A 7,300-nucleotide genomic window follows, 5' to 3' on the forward strand; every position below is an offset into this window, starting at 1 on the left:
GCATCATCGCTTTTATGACATGGTATAAAGTGTGCCATTTTCGAGAACCTATCCACGACAACAAATATGCTATCCCTCCCCTTCTTTGTTCGAGGTAAACCTAAAACAAAGTCCATAGATATATCCTCCCAAGGAACACTAGGTACAGGCAAAGGCATATATAAACCATGAGGATTGAGTCGTGACTTAGCTTTTTGACATGTAGTGCAGCGAGCAACAAAACGCTCAACATCCCGTCTCATCTTTGGCCAAAAGAAATGTGTAGCAAGTATATCCTCCGTCTTCTTCACGCCAAAGTGTCCCATTAGTCCTCCTCCATGCGCCTCCTGCAACAACAAAAGACGAACGGAGCTAGCTGGAATGCATAGCTTGTTAGCACGAAACACAAATCCATCGTTAACGACGAACTTGTTCCATGTTCTACCTTCTTTACAATTCTGCAATACATCTTTAAATTCAGCATCATGCACATATTGATCTTTGATGGTCTCCAAACCAAATATTTTAAAGTCAAGTTGTGAAAGCATAGTATAACGACGAGACAATGCATCAGCAATAACATTTTCTTTACCCTTCTTGTGTTTAATGACATAAGGGAAAGTCTCAATGAATTCAACCCATTTAGCATGTCTACGGTTCAGTTTAGCTTGACTTTTAATGTGTTTCAAAGATTCATGATCAGAATGTATAACAAATTCTTTGGGCCACAAATAATGTTGCCATGTTTCTAAGGTCCGAACAAGAGCATATAATTCTTTATCATAAGTAGAATAGTTCAGACTAGGCCCACTCAATTTTTCAGAAAAGTATGCAACAGGTTTGCCATCTTGTAATAACACACCTCCTAATCCAATTCCACTAGCATCACATTCAAGCTCAAAAGTCTTATTAAAATCAGGAAGTTGGAGTAAAGGAGCATGTGTCAACTTATCTTTCAATACCGTGAAGGCTTCTTCCTGTGCGGTACCCCAAACAAAAGGCACATCCTTCTTTGTAAGCTCATTGAGAGGTGCAGCAATGGTGCTAAAATCTCTCACAAAACGCCTATAGAAACCAGCGAGTCCAAGAAAACTCCTCACTTGTGTGACCGTTTTGGGCTGCGGCCAACTCTCAATAGCTTCAATCTTGGCTTTATCAACTTCAATTCCCTGTGGAGTAACAACATAGCCAAGAAAAGATACTCGGTCGGTGCAAAAGGTGCACTTCCCAAGGTTACCAAACAAACGTGCATCACGTAGAGCAATAAAAACAGCACGTAAATGTTCCAAATGTTCTTCCAAAGATTTGCTATAAATCAGTATATCATCAAAATAGACTACCACAAATCGTCCAATGAAAGCACGTAAAACTTCGTTCATTAGTCTCATGAAAGTACTAGGTGCATTAGTTAACCCAAAAGGCATGACTAACCACTCATATAAACCAAACTTAGTTTTAAATGCTGTTTTCCATTCATCTCCCAATTTCATACGAATTTGATGGTATCCACTACGCAAATCAACTTTGGAGAATATTGTAGAGCCACTCAATTCATCAAGCATATCATCTAGCCTAGGAATAGGATGACGATAACGAATAGTAATATTATTAATGCCTCTACAATCAACACACATACGCGACGTACCATCCTTTTTAGGCACTAGTATAATAGGAACAGCACAAGGACTAAGAGATTCGCGTATATAACCTTTGTCGAGCAGCTCCTGTACTTGACGCATAATCTCCTTCGTCTCCTCTGGATTGGTACGGTATGGTGCACGGTTGGGTAGCGATGCACCGGGAATTAAGTCAATTTGATGCTCAATCCCTCGAATAGGTGGTAATCCCGGTGGCACGTCTTGTGGGAAGACGTCAGCGAACTCCTGCAAAATGTTAGTGACTGCAGGGGGCAAAGAGGAAGGCACGTCCTCGAATGAAAATAATGCCTCTTTGCACACAAAAGCATAGCAAACAGATTTGCTAAAAACTAGCTCATCAATATCAGATTTGGTGGCAAGTAAACATGCACTTTTCAATTTAATTTCAGAAGCAACACTAGATGGTTTATTATTAGGCTTCATTTGTTGCTCAAATTCTTTTGCCACAATCTGATTTTCACTCTTATTTTTCTCCTGTTTTGCTTTATTAGCTCTATGAATATCATCTTTCAAAATGGAATCAGGAGTCATAGGAAGCAAAGTAATATTTGTATCCTTATGAACAAGAGTATACTGATTGTTTCTACCATGGTGTACAGAATTTTTATCAAATTGCCATGGTCTACCAAGTAATAAGGAACATGCTTGCATAGGTACCACATCACAATCAACATAATCAGCATATGTAGAGATACTAAAATGCACCCGAACAGTACGTGTTACCTTAACCTTGCCGCTGTTGTTGAACCATTGGATGTAGTAAGGATGTGGATGTGGTCTTGTGGTGAGAGATAGCTTCTCCACCATCTCCATGCTAGCCAAGTTGTTGCAGCTCCCTCCATCTATGATGACGCGAATAGAACGTTCCTTCACAACTCCCTTTGTATGGAACAAATTATGCCTCTGATTTTGCTCAGCTTGTGTAACCTGCACACTCAAAACACGTTGAGCAACTAAACATTCATACCTGTCAGCATCTTCAGCAGCCATGTATTGCGTCTCATGATCAGAATCATCTCCACCGTGTTCTTCATGTGTAATAAGAGCCAAAGTCTCCTCATCATAGTCACTAGCGGACTCATACCCACCATCCTCAGTAGCAATCATCACACGCTGAGATTTGCATTCTCTCGCAAAATGTCCTCTTCCCTTACAACGACGACAAATAATATCACTTGTGTGCCCTGTTGACGCCATGGAAGAAGAAGAGCTCTGTGCAGGCCCGGCAGGTGTGCTCTTGGCAGATAGTGGTGGTTGTGCCTGCTTTCTTGTATCACGGTTGGAGGTGGCACCTGAAGGAGGTGATGGTGCAGTGGAAGTAGATGATGCACGTGGTGTCCATGATGAAGGTCGACCTGCAGAAAAGTTAGTTCGCGCCAATGCCTGTCGATCCTGCACTTCACGTTCAGCTTTACAAGCAAGATGGAATAAACGAGTGATATTATTATAATCCTTATACTCTAGAATGGTCTGAATCTCTCTATTTAATCCACCCATAAAACGTGCAAGCATAGCTTCATTCTCCTCAACAATACCACATCTAATCAAGCCAGTTTGTAATTCCTGATAATATTCTTCTACAGAATTTTTTCCTTGTCTTAAGCGCTGCAATTTTTGAAGTAATTCACGTTGATAATATGGTGGAACCCAACGAGTACGCATAGCAGTTTTCAAAGCAGCCCAAGTAGCTGGAACAGGATATAATCTACAATGTTCAGACCACCAAACACATGCAAAGCTAGTGAAAGCACAAACAGCAGCAGGAACACGTCTCTCCTCAGGATATTGTAAACATGTAAATCGTTGTTCAGTTTCTAACTCCCAAGTAAGATATATATCAGGAACATATCTACCCTCAAATGGTGGAATATTCAATTTCAGTTTAGGGAGATGGTCATGATCTCGTACCTGAGGGGGAGCCCTAACATTGCCATTATTTGCGTGTGGACGACCTGGTGGTTGTGGTGCTGGTGGTTGCACGTAGTTCTGATTTTGATCAACCTCATCCTCGTAATCTCCCGCATAATCATCCTCCTCCACATCAGCAGCAGGAGCCACAGAAGTATCAACAGCAGCACCAGCAGTTTGGCCAGGCTGAAGAGGGACACGACTCGCTCGGCGGAGGGCTGTTTCCCGATGTGGAGGTAGTCGTTGTTGTTGTTGTTGTTGTTGTTGTTGTTGTTGTTGTTGTTGCAGAGGTGCGGCAGGTGCAGCCGGTGGTGGAAGACGCGCAAGCAGTTCATTAAATCTGTTATCGAGCTTTGTTTCGAACGTCTTCTCAAGGCCAGTGATCTTCTCCATGGCCTCTTCAAAATTGTTCAGCACATCTTGCACCTGTTCAGTCATCATTTGCTGAAACTTATCATGAAGCTCCTTGTTCGTTAAGTTCTCCCAGTCAATCTCGTCGGCTTGTGATCCTGGCATGGTTAGCAGCAATAGAAACACACAAGAATATGATCCTATAGACTACTAACAAGTGGTGGTGGTGGTGGGTGTCACAAATCCGTCAAGCAAATCTCAAATTCTTACCAGTTCTTACCCAGCAGCAGGCGGTGATCGGCAACCGATGTAGTCAAAACTCTCAAAGCTTGGATAGAGCGATTACCAGGGAGAGTCAAACGCACGATGTAGATGTATGTGGAGCTGGGAAGGCTTATAATATGGTAGCAAAAAGGGTCAGCAATAATCAATTCAGAGATGCAAAGTTGAATAAACGCTCAACGACGGTACTGTGCTGGTCCTAGGCTAGACCGTACTAGAGACGCGAGCCTAGAACACTAACAAAATCACGGCGCTGCACGTAAACAAGGGAGGAGCACACTCTGAATTTTTTTCTTTTTCACTTTTTTTGCACTTTTTTTCCTCTTTTTTTGCTCCGCAACAATTTTTTTTCGAAAAAGTCTACAAATGTCCTAAAAACTGCCTAGCCAGAATTTTCCAGACTTAGTTTTTTTTGAAACTGGAACTATTTTTCTTCTGCGGATGGCTCGGAAGTTGGGGAGTCCTACTCTGTCACGACTCGGAGTATCGCGTGATCTGGAAATCGAGAACAAAGAAATAATTACTGGACTCGGACTAGGACTAGTGGCGGAGATGAATCTGGTGGAAACTCGGACTGGTGGCGGATATTTGCAGGGCAATGGAACACGGACTGGTGGCGAATCTGTGATGGAGGTGGACTCGGATTAGCGTGATGGCGGTGGATATGTGGTATATGGTAGCGGCGATGACGATGGTGGTATATGGCAGCGGTGATGACGATGGTGGTATAGGGAAGCGGTGATGATGATGGTGGTATATGGCAACGGTGATGACTATGGTTGTATATGGCAACGGTGATGACGATGGTGCGGCGGCGGCGTGACAACTTGTGAACAGAACTCGAAACTCTAAAGTACTAGATGCTAGGACCAGCAACTTGACACGACGATGCAACCGCAAATTCAACAAAGAAAATAAAAAAAGATTATGCAAATGCTCAGATTGGTTCGGATAAGATGAACTAACCCTAATATATATTTTTTGGCTTTTTCGTCGACTATAGGTATGAAGAACAGACTCGATCTAAACTATGAAAAACTGTAAAATTTCACCGAGCAACCTGGAAATCTGATACCACTTGATAGGGGCAAAGGTGTCCCGTCTTTCGATGAGATGGTGGCTATCGTTTTGGAGGAAGTCTACTTTGACGATCCGACTACGAACGTGCGAGTACGTCGCGCCTTAGCAATCGCTAAACCAACTCCGAGAGGTTATTGACCACGCCGGAGCACGATCAACTTGACCACGAAGGTCTGTTTCCTGCAAGCAAACGAAGAACAAGCAAGAAACTAAGATTACAATCTTGATATTGCCAATATAAGGGGAAAGCTTTATTGATCAAGGTGGGGTTCTGTGACGCCTTTGTCTGGTCGTTGAACACAAACGAAGTACGCGAAGTTGCGGCTATTGGGAACTTTTAATCTAAACAAAACCCAAAGTCTAAACGATGCCCTAGGGGCTGTATATATGGAGGAAGAGGGGGGAATTTCGTGGCCCTTGGAGGAGGGGTCCGAAACCCACCCTAACTCTTGTTTCCCCACACATACGGACTCTAAAAACAGCCTATATTGAAGTATTTCGAAATTACATGGGCCTGGCCCAAAATAAGGTGACGCAGCACCTAGAATAGCCTCTGGACAAAAATTATGAAGTGGCATCTTGTATATTTCGTCCAAGGCTTCATGCACTCATTATGGTGGCTTCAAAGTCCTGAAATCATCACTTGAAACTCTGTTCTTGTCTCCCTTGCGCATGCCATCAACTCCATGCTTGTTCTTGCTCGAATGTTCATCCTTCTCCAAGCTAGGCCCTTCATTTGTAAGCAAAACAAATGTATCCAATTTAGGCAGCATCATATTCTCATGAACATTAGAATCATTACCAAGAAACGAAAGTACCTGGTAATTTAATTGGCATGCGCGAGCTCTAGTAATCGGCCCAGTATGTATAGTAGCAGGGGTTGTGGGTGTAACAATGGTATTGATGTCCTCGTCATCTTTTGCTTAAAAGCTTATTCTTCTTTTTTTGGTATGGCCACTTTGCAAAATGCACAAACCAAGATAGCAATTGTGTACATGCGGGAACAATCTTGTGACACAAGATATGATATGATGATACCAATATGATATGGTATGTATGTAATGGGAGCTATGATCACTAATGTGCACAAGTAACGTTGCCGGCAATACTCAAATGGCTAGTCTCGATAGGCAAGTAACGCAAAATGGGCTAGGGGTTATCAATGCAATTGCAAGGGAATATACAATGGAGGGACACCACGATACCAAGATGATATGGAGGTTACCGTCCGAGGCGATGATGAATGGCGGTGTTCTTGATGTACCAAGATGATGGAGACTCGTCCCTAAGTAGCCGAAACACCTTAGGAAACGGAAAAACCGCGAACTCAAAATCTCAAATGTCAAATGGTGGTAGCGGGAATGCGGTGGTGGTTTTGCGGAAGCTCAAAGGGATTGCGGAAATGCAATGATGGGGTTTGGAGTATGCAATGCGGAAGTGGAGGGTAAGGTGGTGGATTATACACGGTGTGGGAGTTGGAAGCACGGTCCCTAAATAGCCGAAACACCTTAGGAGACACAACTCACAACACAAACAAAATTGGGTTAAGTTGGGTTGGCGGAAGTGTATTGTGGGTAAGCCTATGCGGAAGTTATGGTGGTGGTTGATGAAGAAGCAACCGTCCCTAAGTAGCCGAAACACCTTAGGAGACTTGAATCACAACTCAAACAACCTCAAATGCAAAGGGGAACAAAGTTGGTTAGGTTGCAGAAGTCGGTGGTGGTTATGCGGAAGTTATGGTGGAAGCCCTAGGCAAAGATGCCAAAGTGCCAAAAATTTGATGGAGTCAAATGGTGATGGAACCTATCTATATGGATAGAGGATGTCAATATCTACTCAACGAGCCAAAGAACGCGAAAATCGGACTCTGGATGTGAAAGTTACGGTCAAAACGGTGAAACGGGACAGGCTCAATTCCCAGGGGCCGGACATCCGGGGGTTTGGCCGGATTTCCGGGACCTGATGTCCAGAACCGCGCGCGAAAATGCGCTCAAGGAGCCGGATGTCCGGGGCATGGGCCGGATGTCCGGGGCTACGGGCCG

The sequence above is a fragment of the Triticum aestivum genome, chromosome 7D, assembly GCF_018294505.1.
Source record: "Triticum aestivum cultivar Chinese Spring chromosome 7D, IWGSC CS RefSeq v2.1, whole genome shotgun sequence".
NCBI lineage: Eukaryota > Viridiplantae > Streptophyta > Magnoliopsida > Poales > Poaceae > Triticum > Triticum aestivum.